At 40.4% G+C, this 17,485-nt stretch overlaps 1 pseudogene; it reads left to right on the top strand.

The window, feature by feature from the left end:
- The first annotated feature begins 288 nt into the window (after nt 1–288).
- On the top strand, nt 289–5,968 carry LOC102278584 (DNA ligase 1 pseudogene; annotated as a pseudogene).
- The last annotated feature ends 11,517 nt before the right edge of the window (nt 5,969–17,485 follow it).

Raw genomic sequence — 17,485 nt, 5'->3', positions numbered from 1 at the left:
GTTATAAAACACACAGATACTTCTTAATCATGAATGTTTAATATTATAGAGAACTGAATTAAGACACTGTAAATTCTATTTAATGCTTGGAGATTATCTGAATTTACTCATGTCATTAGCCTGGAAAATCTTGCAAGACACTTCCCCTCAAAATCATTTGATGCCTTTTGTTTTATTTTTTTCAACATTCAGTGACTTATCAAATTTTTATTGAATCTCTCTTTGTGAAGGGCTTTGTGCCGAACATTTTTCACTTGGATAATCTTACTTAATTCTCACAATACCCTCATGGAATATCACTATGCCCACTTGAGAGAGGAGGAATGTGAGGGTCGGAGGTAAGTTAATTCCTTACCTCTTCTAGGTAGAAACAACTACGTCGGATCTTCTATGTAGAAATGACTCATGATTATGACTCAGGTAGTCTTGATTCAAAAGTATATAACCCATTTATTCATTTAGTGAACAAATGTTCTGTTGTTGCTGTTTTTGTTTTGTTTTGTTTTGTTTTTTTGAGTGCAAATCATACATGCCAAGCCTTGTTCTAGGTGCTGGAGATATACCAGTGAACAAAATGAAGCCCTGCTATCTGTGAGAGTCAACAGATGAATTTAAAAAGATAGATAACTTTAAAAAGATAGTGTCTGTGAGGTTAAGTGCTGTGAAGAACATGAAAAATGTAAGAGAGGTAAACTGTTGGAAGGGGTAATGTTTTATGTAAGTGAAAAAACTCTCAGAGGAGTTTACATTTAAGCAGAGACCTGAAAGGAAGAAAGGCATGAACTATGAACCCACTGGGGAAAGTGGGTATGTGGCAGAGAAAAGGCAGGCCAGGGTGGGTGGAAATAAGAGAATAACAGGAAGCAGAGGAGCAGATGTAGAGAGATAAGGGAGTCAGGGACACTGGCATCTTATAAGCCATTCTAAGGGCTCTGGATTTCCTGAGAGGGACCGGAGCCCATGGGGGGTTGGAGCAGAGGGTACAGTGATGGATGACATATTTCAAGTAGCCTCCCTCTGGCTGTCCTGATGAGAACTGAATCAAGGGAGTAACATGAAAGAAGAGACCACCATGGAGTAACTATAATCATCCACAGAAGACCCAACAATGGCTCAGGCCAGTCCTAGAGGAGGAAATGGCAACCTGCTCCAGCATGCTTGCCTGGGAAATCCCATGGACAGAGGACTGCGGTGGGCTACAATCAGTGGGGTCACAAAGAGTCAGACACAACTGAGCACACATGCACGCCAGCTGCAAAGGATGAGAAGAGGTCATTTCTAGACATGCCGTGAAGGTTGAATAGAGATGATACTGCAGATGGATTGAATGAGGAGAGAGAAGACCAAGAATCAAAGTTGACTCCAAGTTCTAAACTGATCTAAACCAAGAACTGTCTGGTTTGATGATTTACAAAGATGGGGGAAAACAGTAAAATCATGTATAGTGATGAGAGGACATCAAGATACTGTTAAGGGGATTATGGCTCTATCATTATAAGTGATTAAAAAATCTCAATTAACTTACTAGGCGAAACTTTCTCACATAAATCATACCAATGTTTTGTTAGGTCAGTCTCCCAATACAAAAAAAAAAAAAGCAAGCAAAAAGAAATAAAGGGGACCTTACCAAACTTGTAAGCAAAGAAACAATTAATGAAATAAAATGACAACCTATAGAATGGGAGAAAATATTTGCAAATGATGTGACCAACAAGGACTTAATTTCCAAAATATACAAACAGCTCATGCAATTCAGTAACAACAACAACAAAAAAAAAACAATCCATCAAAAAATGGGCATAAGATCGTAAATAGATATTTCTCCAAAGAAGTAACATGGATGGCCAATAAGCGCATGAAAAGATGCCTAACACTGCTAATTGCTAGAGAAATGCAAATAAAAACTACAATGAGGTGCCACCTCACGTTGGTCAGAGTGGCCATTGTTAAAATGCCTACAAGTAACAAATGCTGGAGAAGATGTGGAGAAAAGAGAACCCTCCCACACTGCTGGTGGGAATGGCAATTGGTGCAGCCACCATGGAAAACAGTTATGGAGGTTCTTCAAAAATCTAAATAGAGTTGCCATTTGATTAATAATCCCACTCCTGGACATATATCTCGACAAAACTATAATTGGAAAAGATACATGCACCCCTGTGTTCATGGCAGCACTGTTTAAAATAGCCAAGACATGGAAACACCCTAAATATTCATCAACAGATGAATAAAGATGTGACATATAGTGTGTATACATGTGTGTGTATATACATACATATTCACACATATACACACATACATGTATGTATTCATATACATACATGTATAAACACAGTGGAATATTACTCGGTCATAAAAATGAAATAATGTCATTTGCAGCTACATGGATGGACCTAAAGATTATCATACTAAGGGAAGTAAGTCAGAAAGAGAAAGAAATACCACACAATATCATTTATATGTGGAGTCGAAAATATGAAACACATGAACTTATCTATGAACAGAAACAGACTCAAAGACACAGAGAATAGACTTGTGATTGTGGAGGGGATGTGAGTGATGGACTGGAGCCTGGATTAGTAGATGCTTCCTGTTATATGCAGAATAGATAAATAAGATCTTACTGTATAGCACAGGGAACTCATCCTAAAATAAACAAAAATGGGAAAGAATATGAAAATAATATACATATATATATATATCATATAGATATGAACAACTGAATCATTTTGCTGTATACCAGAAACTAACACAACATCAAAAATCAATTGTATTTCAATAAAATAATTTAAAAAAAAAAACAGGATTTCAGTGCTCTTTACCTAAATGAACCATGTTATGCTGCCTGTGGTTGGAATGATGGCTTCAGTCTATGAAATTCTCAGCAACTCAGGCTCCTTTTAGCACGAGTGGGTATGAGCTTCATCCTCAAGTTTGCAACTGTGAATGCTCAATCCAGCCACTAGAAAAGATTAAAAAGGAAAGAATGAAATAGAACATATTGTTCATGACAATACTTCATTCACAGAAAAAATAAATTAAAAAGTTCTCTGAATTTGTCACATGATACTTCACTTGATACATCACTGGTGAGAATATAATCACACTGACATATACAAATGCAAGACCTGCAAGAATATATTGATAGATAGATAGATATGTATATATACAAATAACATATATATATACATATTTCTAAATGGGTATATGCCTAACCATGAAGTCAGTTATTGTAGAAGGGAGGAAGACATATGTAGAAGGAAAGGCAGAGGGAACTGCAAACTTCATGAACCACTGCAGAGAACAACATTAGACCTGGGAGATTATCTATCTACCTATTGTACCTATCTATCTATCAATCAACCTATCAATCAATTGATTGCAGAAAGCAAACAAAAGGGATGGGATTACTTTTCTTAAGGGCATATGTGTAAAACATGGGTAGTATATTCTAAATGAGGGTACAGTCCTTACTGAGGATATTACCCATTTCCACTATCTCAAATAAATTTAACTCTTAAAAGTCTATCATTTCAGCTGTTTTTTTCTTTCATGTGCTGTATTTATTAAACACACACATACCTGCATACATATTTAACTGAACAAGAAGTCGCATTAAATAATATTTGCCTTCACCAGGAGAGATACATGCTTGTATTTTTCCTTTCCCTTCCTCTTCATCTCTTTCCTTTCACTTTTTTATTTCCTTTCCTTCATTTCCCCTTTCTTTACTTTTCTAGTAAGTTTATTACATTAAAATGGTAAACATATAGACCAATGGAATAAAGGAGTCCAGAAATGTAATATGATATATATAGCCATATATATGATCAATTCATTTTCTGCAATAGGGCAAAGGTAATTCAATGGAGAAATGACAGTCTTTTCAACAAGAAGTGCTGGGAGAAATGAATATTCATAAGCCAAATGAATGAATCACAATCCATATATCATACCTTATACAAAAATTAACTCCAAGTAGATCATAAACCTAAACATAAAACCTGAAACTATATAACTTCCTGAAGAAACCATAGGAAAAAATCTTTTTAACCTTGAGTTGAACAAAGACTTCTAAGATATAGTACAAAAGAGAGGTGCTCAAAATACACTGAATTTCAGTAAAATTAAGAGGAGCTGCTCTTCCAAAGACTGTTAAAAAAAAAAAAAAAAGATAATTAAAACAGGCCACAAACCAGAGAAAATTATATATCTAATAAAGGACTTGTATCTAGTATATAAAGACCTGTGAAAACACAACAAGAAGAAAATATAATAATTTTTTTAGATGAGCAAAATATATGAACAAAAACTATAGCAAAGCAGACATGTGAATGACAAACAGGGATATGAAAAAGGGTTCCACATCATTAGACACTAGAGAATGTAAATTAAAATCAGAATAAGCAACTTCCACACATCTATTAGATGACTAAAATAAAAGGATAAAAAAAAAAAACAAAACAGATTATTCCAACTGATGGTAAAAATGCAGAGCAATAGGAACTCTCTAATTTCCCTGATTGGAATGCAGATATAGTATCTATCCATGCAAAAGACTGGAAACAATCCGAGTGTTCCTCAAGCATAGAATGGATAAACCAACCATGGTCCATCTGTACAATGGAATACTAGTCAGCAGTTCAGTTCAGTTCAGTCACTCAGTCATGTCCAACTCTTGGCGACCCCATGAATCGCAGCACGCCAGCCCTCCCTGTCCATCACCAACTCCCGGAGTTCACTCAAACTTATGTCCATCGAGTCAGTGACGCCATCCAGTCATCTCATCTTCTGTCGTCCCCTTCTCCTCCTGCCCCCAATCCCTCCCTGGAAGGCGGGGAGGTGAAGATCTTCAGCAGGAATCAGGAGGACAATACTGGAAGGTACCCCGACATTATCAGCCGCATCCCTAAGATTAAACTCCCATCGGTCACATCCTTCATCCTAGACACAGAAGCTGTAGCTTGGGACCGGGAAAAGAAGCAGATCCAGCCATTCCAAGTCCTCACCACCCGCAAACGCAAGGAGGTGGACGCGGCGGAGATCCAGGTGCAGGTGTGTCTGTATGCCTTCGATCTCATCTACCTCAACGGAGAGTCCCTGGTACGTGAGCCCCTCTCCCGACGCCGGCAGCTGCTCCGGGAGAACTTCGTGGAGACGGAGGGCGAGTTCGTCTTTGCCACCTCCCTGGACACCAAGGACTCGGAGCAGATCGCCGAGTTCTTGGAGCAGTCGGTGAAAGACTCCTGCGAGGGGCTTATGGTGAAGACCCTGGACGTGGACGCCACCTACGAGATCGCCAAGAGGTCACACAACTGGCTCAAGCTGAAGAAGGACTACCTCGAGGGTGTGGGCGACACCCTGGACCTCGTAGTGATTGGTGCCTACCTGGGCAAGGGGAAACGGGCCGGCCGGTACGGGGGCTTCCTGCTGGCCTCGTACGACGAGGAGAGTGAGGAGTTCCAGGCCATCTGCAAGCTCGGAACTGGCTTCAGTGACGAGGAGCTGGAAGAGCACCACCAGAGGCTCCAGGCCTTAGTGCTGCCCACCCCGCGCTCCTACGTCCGGGCTGACGGTGCGGTGGCCCCCGACCACTGGCTGGACCCCAGCGACGTGTGGGAGGTGAAGTGCGCGGACCTCTCCCTGTCCCCCATCTACCCTGCAGCCCGAGGCCTGGTGGACGGCGAGAAGGGGATCTCCCTCCGCCTCCCTCGGTTTATTCGCGTCCGTGAGGATAAGAAGCCGGAGCAGGCCACTACCAGTGCCAAGGTGGCCGGTCTGTACAAGAAGCAGAGTCAGATTCAGAACCAGCAGGGTGCGGAGCCGGACTCCGAGCAGGAAGAGTTCTACTAGAGTTCCTGCTCGCCCTGGAGGCTGGGGCGCCGGGGGCGGGGGTGTGGCTACTAGTGCTCCCCACGGCTGGTGTTGCCCTGTGTGTGTGTGAGGGGATGATTTCAGCGGGGGTCTGGGGTTCGGTCATTTTTTTCAATAAATAATTATTGAACACCAAAAAAAAAAAAAAGGCATCAGGGTCTTTTCCAATGAGTCAACTCTTCACATCAGGTGGCCAAAGTATTGGAGTTTCAGCTTCAGCATCAGTCCTTCCAATGAACATCCAGGACTGATGTCCTTTAGGACAGACTGGTTGGATCTCCTTGCAGTCCAAGGGACTCTCAAGAGTCTTCTCCAACACCACAGTTCAAAAGCATCAATTCTTTGGTGCTCAGCCTTCTTCACAGTCCAACTCTCACATCCATACATGACCATAGGAAAAACCATAGCCTTGACTAGACGGACCTTTGTTGGCAAAGTAATGTCTCTGCTTTTGAATATGCTACCTAGGTTGGTCATAACTTTTCTTCCAAGGAGTAAGCGTCTTTTAATTTCATGGCTGCAATCACCATCTACAGTGATTTTGGAGCCCCCAAAATAAAGTCTGACACTGTTTCCACTGTTTCCCCATCTATTTCCCATGAAGTGATGGGACCGGATGTCATGATCTTAGTTTTCTGAATGTTGAGCTTTAAGTCAACTTTTCACTCTCCTCTTTCACTTTCATCAAGAGGCTTTTTAGTTCCTCTTCACTTTCTGCCATAAGGGTGGTGTCATCTGCATATCTGAGGTTATTGAGATTTCTCCCAGCAATCTTGATTCCAGCTTGTGCTTCCTCCAGCCCAGTGTTTCTCATGATGTACTTTGCATATAAGTTAAATAAGCAGGGTGACAATATGCAGCCTTGACGTACTCCTTTTCCTATTTGGAACCAGTCTGTTGTTCCATGTCCAGTTCTAACTGTTGCTTCCTGACCTGCATATAGGTTTCTCAAGAGGCAGGTCAGGTGGTCTGATATTCCCATCTCTTTCAGAATTTTCCACAGTTTATTGTGATCCACACAGTCAAAGGCTTTGGCATAGTCAATAAAGCAGAAATAGATGTTTTTCTGGAACTCTCTTGCTTTTTCGATGATCCAGCAGACGTTGACCATTTGATCTCTGGTTCCTCTGCCTTTTCTAAAACCAGCTTGAATATTAGGAAGTTCACGGTTCATGTATTGCTGAAGGCTGGCTTGGAGAATTTTGAGCATTACTTTACTAGAGTGTGAGATGAGTGCAACTGTGTGACAGTTTGAGCATTCTTTGGCATTGCCTTTCTTTGGATCGGAATGAAAACTGACCGTTTCCAGTCCTGTGGCCACTGCTGAGTTTTCCAAATTTGCTGGCATATTGAGTGCAGCACTTTCACAGCATCATCTTTCAGGATTTGGAATAGCTCAACTGGAATTCCATCACCTCCACTAGCTTTGTTCATAGTGATGCTTTCTAAGGCCCACTTGACTTCACATTCCAGGATGTCTGGCTCTAGGTGAGTGATCACACCATTGTGATTATCTGGGTCGTGAAGATCTTTTTTGTATAGTTCTTCTGTGTCTTCTTGCCACGTCTTCTTAATATCTTCTGCTTCTGTTAGGTCCATACCATTTCTGTCCTTTATCGAGCCCATCTTTGCATGAAATGTTCCCTTGGTATCTCTAATTTTCTTGAAGAGAGCTCTAGTCTTTCTCATTCTGTTGTTTTCCTCTATTTCTTTGCATTGATTGCTGAGGAAGGCTTTCTTTTCTCTCCTTGCTATTCTTTGGAACTCTGCATTCAGATGCTTATATCTTTCTTTTTCTCCCTTGCTTTTCACTTCTCTTCTTTTCAAAGCTATTTGTAAGGCCTCCTCAGACAGCCATTTTGCTTTTTTCCATTTCTTATCAATGGGGATGGTCTTATCCCTGTCTCCTGTACAAAAGATTACTGACAGTATGATTCTGTATAACATCATTTATATGACATTGTTGCAAAAGTAGAACTATAGGGATAGAAAATAGTTCAATGGTTTCCAGGCACTGGGGATGGGGGAAGAGTTGACTACAAATGCAGTTATAAGAATCTGGTAGGTGAAATTTTCTTCATCTTAATTGTGCTGGTGGTCACACAGCTATTTGCATTTGTCAATATCACATGGCTTACTAGCTAGAAAGGATGTATTTTACTAGATTAGATATACCTAGAAAAAAAAAACAACAAAAAAGCCTTGTGATGGTTAATTTTATGTATCAACTTGCCTGTGCTAAGGGATGCCTAGATGGATGGTAAAACATTGTTTCAGGGGTTATCTGTGAGGGGGTTTCCAGAAGTTTTTGAATCAAAATCCAAAGGTCCATCCATATTGTTGCAAATGACAGAATTTATTTCATTATTGTGACTTAATAATATTCCATTATATGTATACATATATATATTCTTTATTCATCCACTAGAACAAGACTGGGAGCTGACTGTGGGCTCAGATCATGAACACCTTATTGCCAAGTTTAGACTTAAATTGAAGAATGTAGGGAAAACCACTAGACCATCCAGGTATGACCTAAATCAAATCCCTTATGATTACAGACTAGAAGTGACAAATAGATTCAAGGGATTAGATCTGATAGAATGCCTGAAGAACTATGGATGGATGTTCGTGACACTGTACAGAAAGCAAGGATCAAGACAATCCCCAAGAAAAAGAAAGGCAAAATGGTTGTCTGAGGAGGCCTTACAAATAGCTATGAAAAAAAGAGAAGCTAAAGGGAAAAGATAAAAGGAAAGATATAACCATGTGAATGCAGAGTTCCAAAGAATGGCAAGGAGAGATAAGACAGCTTTCCTCAATGATCCATGCAGAGAAATAGAGGAAAACAATAGAATGGGAAAGACTAGAGATCTCTTCAAGGAAATCAGAGATACCAAGGGAATATTTCATGCAAAGATGGGCACAATAAAAGACAGAAATGGTATGGACCTAACATAGGCAGAAAAAATTAAGAAAGGGTGGCAAGAATACAGAGAAGAACTATACAAAAAAGATCTTCATGACCCAGATAACCACAATGGTGTGATCACTCATCTAGAGCCAGACATCCTGGAATGTGAAGTCAAGTGGACCTTAGGAAGTATTGCCATGAACAAAGCTAGTGGAGGTGATGGAATTCCAGTTGAGATATTTCAAACCCTAAAAGATGATGCTGTGAAAGTTTTGCACTCAATATGCCACAAATTTGGAAAACTCAGCAGTGGCCACAGGAAAAGGTCAGTTTTCATTCTAATCCCAAAGAAAGGCAGTGCCAAAGAATGTTCAAACTACCGCACAATTGCACTCATCTTACATGCTAGCAAAGTAATGCTCAAAATCCTCCAAGCCAGGCTTAACAGTATGTGAACCATGAACTTCCAGATGTTCAAGCTGGATTTAGAAAAGGCAGAGGAACCAGAGATCAAATTGCCAACATTCATTGGATTATCTGACAAGCAAGAGAGTTCCAGAAAAACATCTACTTCTGCTATATCGACTATGCCAAATCCTTTGACTGTGTGGATCACAATAAACTGTGAAAAATTCTTAAAGAGATGGGAATACCAGACCATCTTACCTGCCTCCTGAGGAATCTGTATGCAGGTCAAGAAGCAATAGTTAGAACTGGACATGAAACAACAGACTGATTACAAATTGGGAAAGGAGTATATCAAGGCCGTATACTGTCACTCTGCTTATTTAACTTATATGCAGAATACATTCATGCAAAATGCCAAGCTGGATGAAGCACAAGTTGGAATCAAGATTGCCAGGAGAAATATCAATAACCTCAGATATGCAGATAATACCACCTTTTGGCAGAAAGCAAAGAAGAACTAAAGAGCCTCTTGATGATAGCAAAAGAGAAGAGAGAAAAAGGAGGCTTAAAACTCAACATTCAGAAGACGAAGATCACGGCATCTGATCCCATCACTTCATGGCAGATAGATGGGGAAACAGTGGCTGACTTTATTCTGGGGGGCTCCAAAATCACTGCAGATATAAAATTAAAAGTCACTTGCTCCTTGGAAGAAAAGCGATGACCAAGCTAGACAGCATATGGTTTTCCCAGTAGTCATGTATGGAAGTGAGAGTTGGCCCATAAGGAAAGCTGAGCATGGAAAAATTGATGCTTTTGAACTGTGGTGTTGGAGAAGACTCTTGAGAGTCCCTTGGACTATATGGAGATTGAACCAGTCCATCCTAAATGGAATCAGTTCTGAATATCCATTGGAAGGACTGATGCTGAAGCTGAAACTCCAATACTTTGGCCACGTGATGTAAAGAACTTACTCATTGGAAAAACCCTGATGCTGGGATAGATTGAGGGCAGGAGGAGAAGGGGATGACAGAGGATGAAATGGTTAGATGGCATCACTGACTCGATGGACATGAGTTTGAGCAAGTTCCAAGAGCTGGTGATGGACAAGGAAGCCTGGTGTGTGCAGTAGATGGGGTCACAAAGAACTGGACATGACTGAACGACTGTACTGAACTGAACTGATTGGCACTTAGCTGTTGCCATATGCTGGCTGCTATGAATGATGTCGCAGTAAACATGGGACTGCCTGTATCTCTTTAATATTCTATTTTCATGTCTTTCCATTTCTCAGGATTGGATTTGCTGGATCACATGGTCGTTCAGTTTTTAATTTTTGGAGAAACCTCTATGTTGTTTTCCATAAGGACTGAATGAATTTACATTTCCAGGAAGAGAGAGCAATTGCCTGAGGCTGTTCTTCAGGGGACAGGTTCCAGGAACAGGCAGCAACAGTCTCCCAAGACAACTCCTAGGCCCCTCACTGCTTCCCTGCATGGCACAGAGGAACAAACAAGCCAGGTGCGATGGCATGGCGTGCTCAGGTCGTTGCAGCCTTGGACCTGACAGACATTAGAAGTCTTTGGCCTCCCAGAAGTCGATAGACTTGCAGCCTAAGCACTAGCAGTTAACTCTCCCACTTGGGCTTCGGGTGGTCCTGCCTCTCTGCACTGCCACAGGCCAGAGCCTGGTCCTCCAATGCTGGGGGAGCGGCCAGGTCAAGCAGGTCGCTGCGCAGTCTCACTGGGGACGGCAGGAGGGGAGGCAGCCCCGGAAGTGGCGGACGCTTGGGAGGTGGCATGAGCCAAACTCCTTGCTGAGTGAGGCTCCCAGGTGTTTCTTCTTTCAGGATTCTAAAAACTAACAAAATCCTGTGAGTTTTGGCTTCCTCTGGAAGTGGGGTTTAGGGAGGAGCCTTTGGGCCTGATTCTGCCTCTCTCTGGGCTACCTGGATACTCAGCATATCCAAGCCCATCCTCTTCCTGCCCTTCCTGTGATCTTATACTTACCGTCCCCCTCCATCGGCCCACAGACCTGAAGCCTCAAAATACATTCTGAAGGCTCCAGCCTGCAGGCTCCAGTTTCCTTCTGGCAAACCCCAGGTACTATCGCCAGTGGTCTAGAACACACTTAGTTAAATTCCAGGCCAGAGCTTCCCTGGTAGCTCGGTGGTAAAGAATCCTCCTGCCAATACAGAAGACACCAGTTTGATCCCTGGTCCTGGAAAATCCCACATAACTCAGAGCAACTAAGCTGGTGAGTCACAATTATGGAGATTGTGCTCTAGAGCCTGGGAACTGCAACGATTGAGCCCACTGGTGGCAAATACTGAAGCCTGTATGCCCTGAAGCCATTTGCTCAGCAATAAGAGAAGCCACTGCAAAGAGAAGCCCATACACTGGAACTAGAGAGTGGCCCCCACTCAACGCAATTAAAGAAAAGGACCCCACAGCAACAAAGACCTATCACAGCCAAAAATAAGTAAAAACTAATTTAAAAAAAATTCCAGGCTACACACTTTTGGTTTGACTTTGATAACATGACCAGGTAACAAAACTAATCTTTCTAATCCTTACTATCCTCATCTGTAAACTGGGCATAATAGTGTTGACCTCACTGTGGATATAAGAACTATGCAAAATAATACATGTAGAGTACAAAGTACAGGGCTTGCCACATTTTTACCAGGATGGCATTAATTTATAACATCTTACAGGGCTTTTTAGACCTCCAAACATGTGAGGAAAATGAATGCATTCCAAGTGCAGAGAATTCCCTAGCGGTCCACATGTTAGGACTCCCAAACTTTCACAGCCAGAGCTCAGATTCAATCCCTGGTGGGAGAACTAGGATTCCACCAGCCAGACAGTGCAGTCCAAAGGAAAACAAAGATGTAAGTAAAAATGTCTGCATATATTCAAATATGCATTTAATATGCACGCATACATATATAGATAGATAATAAATATGTTTAAACATATCTACAAAACACAACTGTGTAAAAAGAAACCATGATGATTAAGATGATTTTTCTCTATGATACTGCTTCAGGATTATTTTACAAACTTATCTATATTTGCGTATTTTCTGAAGAAAACATGAATGACTCCTTTTTGTAAAAGCAATGAACACATTCCTTTAAAAATGCTGTTCAAGATCCATTAATTTGATTTTAGGTCCTTTAATGGGGTGTGACCCACACTTTTCAAAATGCTGCTTTCTTTTGCCCTTCCATCTGTCACTAAATTTCTTCTCACATACTCCTCAACTCAGTAGATACTGAGCATTTGTGCCTCCAAGGACAAGGAACTGGCCACGTCCATGCCACTGAACTTCAATCGGGATTAATTATTAGTTCTTCCTTCTTATGTACCACACTGTTCTCTTCTACCTTTACTACCGGTGCTGACTCTACTTTCTGATGCTCGGGATAACAAAACTCATCTTTCTTCCACAGGCGAATCCTTCACTTTTTAAAATATGCTTACTATATTCCCCTAATTCTTCTCTTTTCCAAGCTAAATATGCCACACTCCAGTCGACTTGTTCCAAAAGCCTAGGCAGAACCTCTTATACTTGCAGGAAGCCCCATTTAAAATGTTTACATTGTAATGGATTTAGAAGATGAAATAATCTGGGTGCTAATCATGACCCAAACCAAAATGACAATGAATAGACTGGTGTGTTTGGGGTGGAGGGAGGGCAAACAGTAAGACATATCAGTGTAAAATAAAGACATTTGGGCAAATGAAGTATTCTTTGAAATTCACGGTCAAGATTTACAATTTCCAAGCAAATGTGGAAATTATTATCCAAGAAATTATTTCCTGTTTATCTGCTCACTCACAGCAAATCTAATACATAGTTATATTATTTCACACTATTTAAAAATAGGTTACTAGTTCTTATCAATTCCATTTATACTGCTAATTCTTACCAGCTTTTTTCTTTAAACTGGAATTTAAAATTCAGTTCTGTTCTTTTAATCAGTATTTTTCTTGCTTATCTTGGCCTCATTTAGCAAATCAATAAGTATAGTATGTCTAAAGAAGACTCTGTAAGGTAACTAAATTTTTATTTACACCGTTGTTGTTTTGTTTTTGGTTTTTTTTTTTTTGCTGCAATTAGTTTTGTTTGGTTTTGTGCTATATTTTCCCGATTCTGTGTCACATCCATTTTCTTGGGTACCAATTAAGCAGAAAGGGCAATACAAAAGTGATCTGGGAATACTGAATTCAGGGCACTTAATAGCTTTTATTGCAGATATTACTCATGCATGTAAACTTAATATAAAATATGTCTGTTTCCATATTCTGGGGGCAGGGTGGGTAGGGTTAGGAGCTATGATAGAGAATTTACGTAACATCGTTTAGAAAAGAATGGAAAAGCTAGAATTCTCACAGTACTTAAATGTAGTTGTTGACCCAAATACCACTCCTCCCCGAAATGTTGTTTCCTCCACGTAAAATCTCAAGGCAAATACCTTGCCAAAGTCACACACACTTCAAATCCTTTGGTATCAAGTCTAGGTCATTCAACTTGAATGACTTCCATTAAGTGCATCTGCCCATCTCCTCCCTAGGGGGTGCACTTCTTTAGAATAGCAGCTCATGCTTCTTTATTCCCCTCATAGGACCTGCCAAAGTGTGTCTCACATACCGTGTGAATTCCTTAATATCAAGGACTGTTAGATCTTTTCACTTCTCTGATCTCAGAGTCAAGAGTAATATTCTCTTTTGGATAGATATGTATGGTGATAGATGGGTGAATCGATGCACATAAACACATTCACAACCTGCCTCCTGGCTGTGAAACTCGTTTTCTTATCAAGGCTTTAAAACAGTGAAAGGCACCAAGGCTCTGCCTGTCCCAGTGCATCTGGGAACCCAGTGCTGACACTGCTTTGGTGCCAGGCAAGATCACGGAACATCTCTGCATATCAGCTTCTTTCAGAGAGAGATGAGGCTGAAAGCTGTGTGGTCTCCCACTACAGGACTGTTGGAAAAACTAGTGGTGGTATAGCCATTAAAAGAAACTTTGAAAATGGACCTTGAAGGTAGAGAAAAATGCAGTCATGTAAGGGGAGAGAAAGAATATCAATTAAACAGGAATTTGGGGGATGAAGGGGAAGAAGACAGACGGAAAACTGTGAGTGAAAGCAGACAGCATTGAAGAAGAGAAAGCATTTCGCACACTCCCCCCGGGGTTTCTTGGATGACCTGACTCACAGGTACATGAGTGCATGAACAGCATGGGGAGATGACAACAAAATCTGGCTGCATCGGATATGCCTGCGTTTAAAACCTGCCCCAAATTCTACTTCATCCACTGTGGTGACCTGAATGAGAAGAAAAATCAAAAGGGAGGAGATATACGTATATGTATGGTTGAGTCATTTAGCTGCACGGCAGAAACTAACCATCGTAAAGCAACTAATTCTCCAATAAAAGTTAATTAAAAACAAACAAACAAAGAAGCCTACCCCAACACTCACTGGCTATGACTTTGGGCAAAACATGCAAGCCCTCTGAGACAACTGAGGCTTTAATTCTTGACTTTTGATTACTTATTTTCCCAGGCTACTGGAGATGAACTCAACTCATATATGAGAAAGGATTTTACACACTATAAGGTAAAGTACTGGAGTAAGTTGATATACCTGACATTATGTCAATGTCAAACTACAGTTTCTAGTAGGTATCAGTTTATCAAGGTCCCCATTCTCCATTATACCCACAGATGGTGTCTGATTGTCTCAAAATAAGGTTTTTCTGTCACACACACACACACACACACAAAAGCCTCTAACAGTCCACTCCCCATCACAATCAAGTCAAGTGCCTGCTTCTAGCTTTCTTCCCCATCTTTGCACAAATCCCACTGCTCATTCATCTTCTTTGGGTAGTGGCCAGTTTTCTACCTCTGTTCTGTAGAGAAAGTCTGGGGAGGTAAGGGAGAGATTCAGTGAAATACACAAGGTCATCCTGCAAGTCATAGTTAGCAGAAAATACTAATCTGAGAGGTTGCTGCACAAGCTTGAAAGTTGGAGCTGAATGTGAAAGAAAGTTCCCAAGCATGGCCATTCATTTTAGCCTTGGGATTTTCCTTTTCCAAAATAGGATAGATATGTATTTCTTCCTGGGTTATTTTCTTACATCGCCTTTGGTGATTCATTTGGCACGTCATTCCATAGCCTTCTGTTTACCTAAATATGATACTTACAAACTTTTATTGAAACTTGCACTCAGTATCATTTAATTTTAAGTAAACAATACTGTTATCATTGGAAGTCTACTAATAGGTGCTTGTCAACTTATAAGGCAAATGCCCTATTATTAAAATCAATAAGAAACAGATGTAAAATTATCACTTCTATTTTTCTTATACCACAAATGTCTTTTGTTTTTTGCTACAGTTTGTTTTAGAAATGCCTTGATAAGAAATGAAAAGGTAGCTACATTTCAAATTTTCATGCATTGTGATAATATTAGTGAGCTAGGTACTACTATATCTATTTTTTCTTTAATCAAAGATCAATCTGATGTTCAAAGGGAATAGTAGCTTTCCCCCAAAGATACGGCCAATCAAATTATTCACCTGGTACTTAAGATCCATCAGATGCCAAAATAGATTTTCCCTCCATTCAGAAATAAGTATCATTTTTACTGGATTAGCCAGCACTCTTTGGGTTGGAATACACAGAGCCAAATTTAGCTGGGATAAGTAAATACTTTGAATTATTGAAAAGATACTGTGAATTTTTTTTTATAACCATAAGCAGTCAGTGCGGAGTAGGGAGGTCTCATTCCTTCTCTCTCTCATCTCTTCTCTTCTCTACAGGCCCATTTACATAGATTGGAATTGTTTCTTACAAATGGTAAGAAAAATAAAATAAAAAAAACAACTTATTAATCTCATGCCTCAGGCTTTATCACTATAGAGGAATAGCATCCCTAGCTCCAGTCCAAATCTGAGAAATAAAACATTCTGGGGAAGATTTCTGACCACACTTGAATTTTTTTATTTTGGCTGGGTCAGGCAGTCTTAGTTGCAGCAGGTAAGATTTTTTTTTTTTTTAAGCTGTGGCAGGAGGGTCCTGGTTTCCTGACCAGAGATCTAACCGGTACCACCTGTATTAGGAGCTCAGAATCTTAAGCACTGGGCCACCAGGGAAGTCCATGACCCTATTTGATCCTGTACCCTCTTTTGTACCAATCAACAGTGGTGAATTAGATGGGTGTAACTATTGTGGGAGAGGCAAGAGTAAATCCAAAGAAAGAATGTGTGGGAGGGACACAGAGAATGCGAGGAATTAAAGGTCAGATAGTAGACACACAATGGGCTTCCCTGGTGGCTTAATGGTAAAGAATCCATCTGCAATGCAGGAGACCTGGGTTCGATCCCTGGGTTGGGAAGATACCCTAGAGAAGGGAATGGCTACCTACTTCAGTATTCTGGCCTGGAGAATTCCATGGACTGTATAGCCCATGGGGTCACAAAGAGTCGAACATGACTGAGTGACTTCCACTTCACTTTAGTAGACACACACCACAACCACTTCTAAGTCTAATTCATGGTCAAAGGATCTTGCTCATTGAAAACATCTCTTTTTAAGTTTCAAGTTATCTACATACCAAGACAAGTATACATTTTGAACTAATGAAACTTAAATATTGATGATTTTTTTCTTTTAAAACTTCAGTCTTGAGTATATGGAGATTTTTGTGAAGAGGAATTGAAATACCTATCTCAGTCAAGTAACAAAAAGCATCATTTATGTCTGAATGTTTTTAAGGTTTCCCCAAAATTTTAGTTTATGTTGTTATTAACTGCATCATCAAACAACTATTCATGAGTGGTCAGCTTGTCTGCAGTTGATTCTTAAATTTTTCTGCATTAAAACAACATCTTATTATACACATGTTCGATATTGTCTATGTTGATGTCAACACAACAGCCATGGGTGTTTTAAAGTCCCAGTTTAACCTCCTACATTTTCGTACAAGTGTCAATCTGAGCTAAAAGGATATCATTGTAGTAACAGCGCTATTATTTCTGGTATCCAGGAGTGAAGGTATAATTATAATTGTTAACAATCTGGAGTGCTTTTAAGAGCTCAGCTAGGAAAGCCAGCCACTCTAGAGTGTTCAATCTTTCTGTAATCTATTTTTAAATTACTCTCTAAATATAAGCAAAGGAGGAAAAAATACCTGCAGTGTTTGTGTTGTTCCAAGGGGTCAGATACCCTACCCATGGAGAGAAGTGCTTGGTGCAGACAGCTTCTCCACA

The sequence above is a fragment of the Bos mutus genome, chromosome 22 (genome assembly GCF_027580195.1).
Source record: "Bos mutus isolate GX-2022 chromosome 22, NWIPB_WYAK_1.1, whole genome shotgun sequence".
In the NCBI taxonomy this organism is placed as follows: Eukaryota; Metazoa; Chordata; class Mammalia; order Artiodactyla; family Bovidae; genus Bos; species Bos mutus.
Note: the sequence above shows the minus strand (reverse complement) of the source record. Positions and strands in the feature narration are given on the sequence as shown.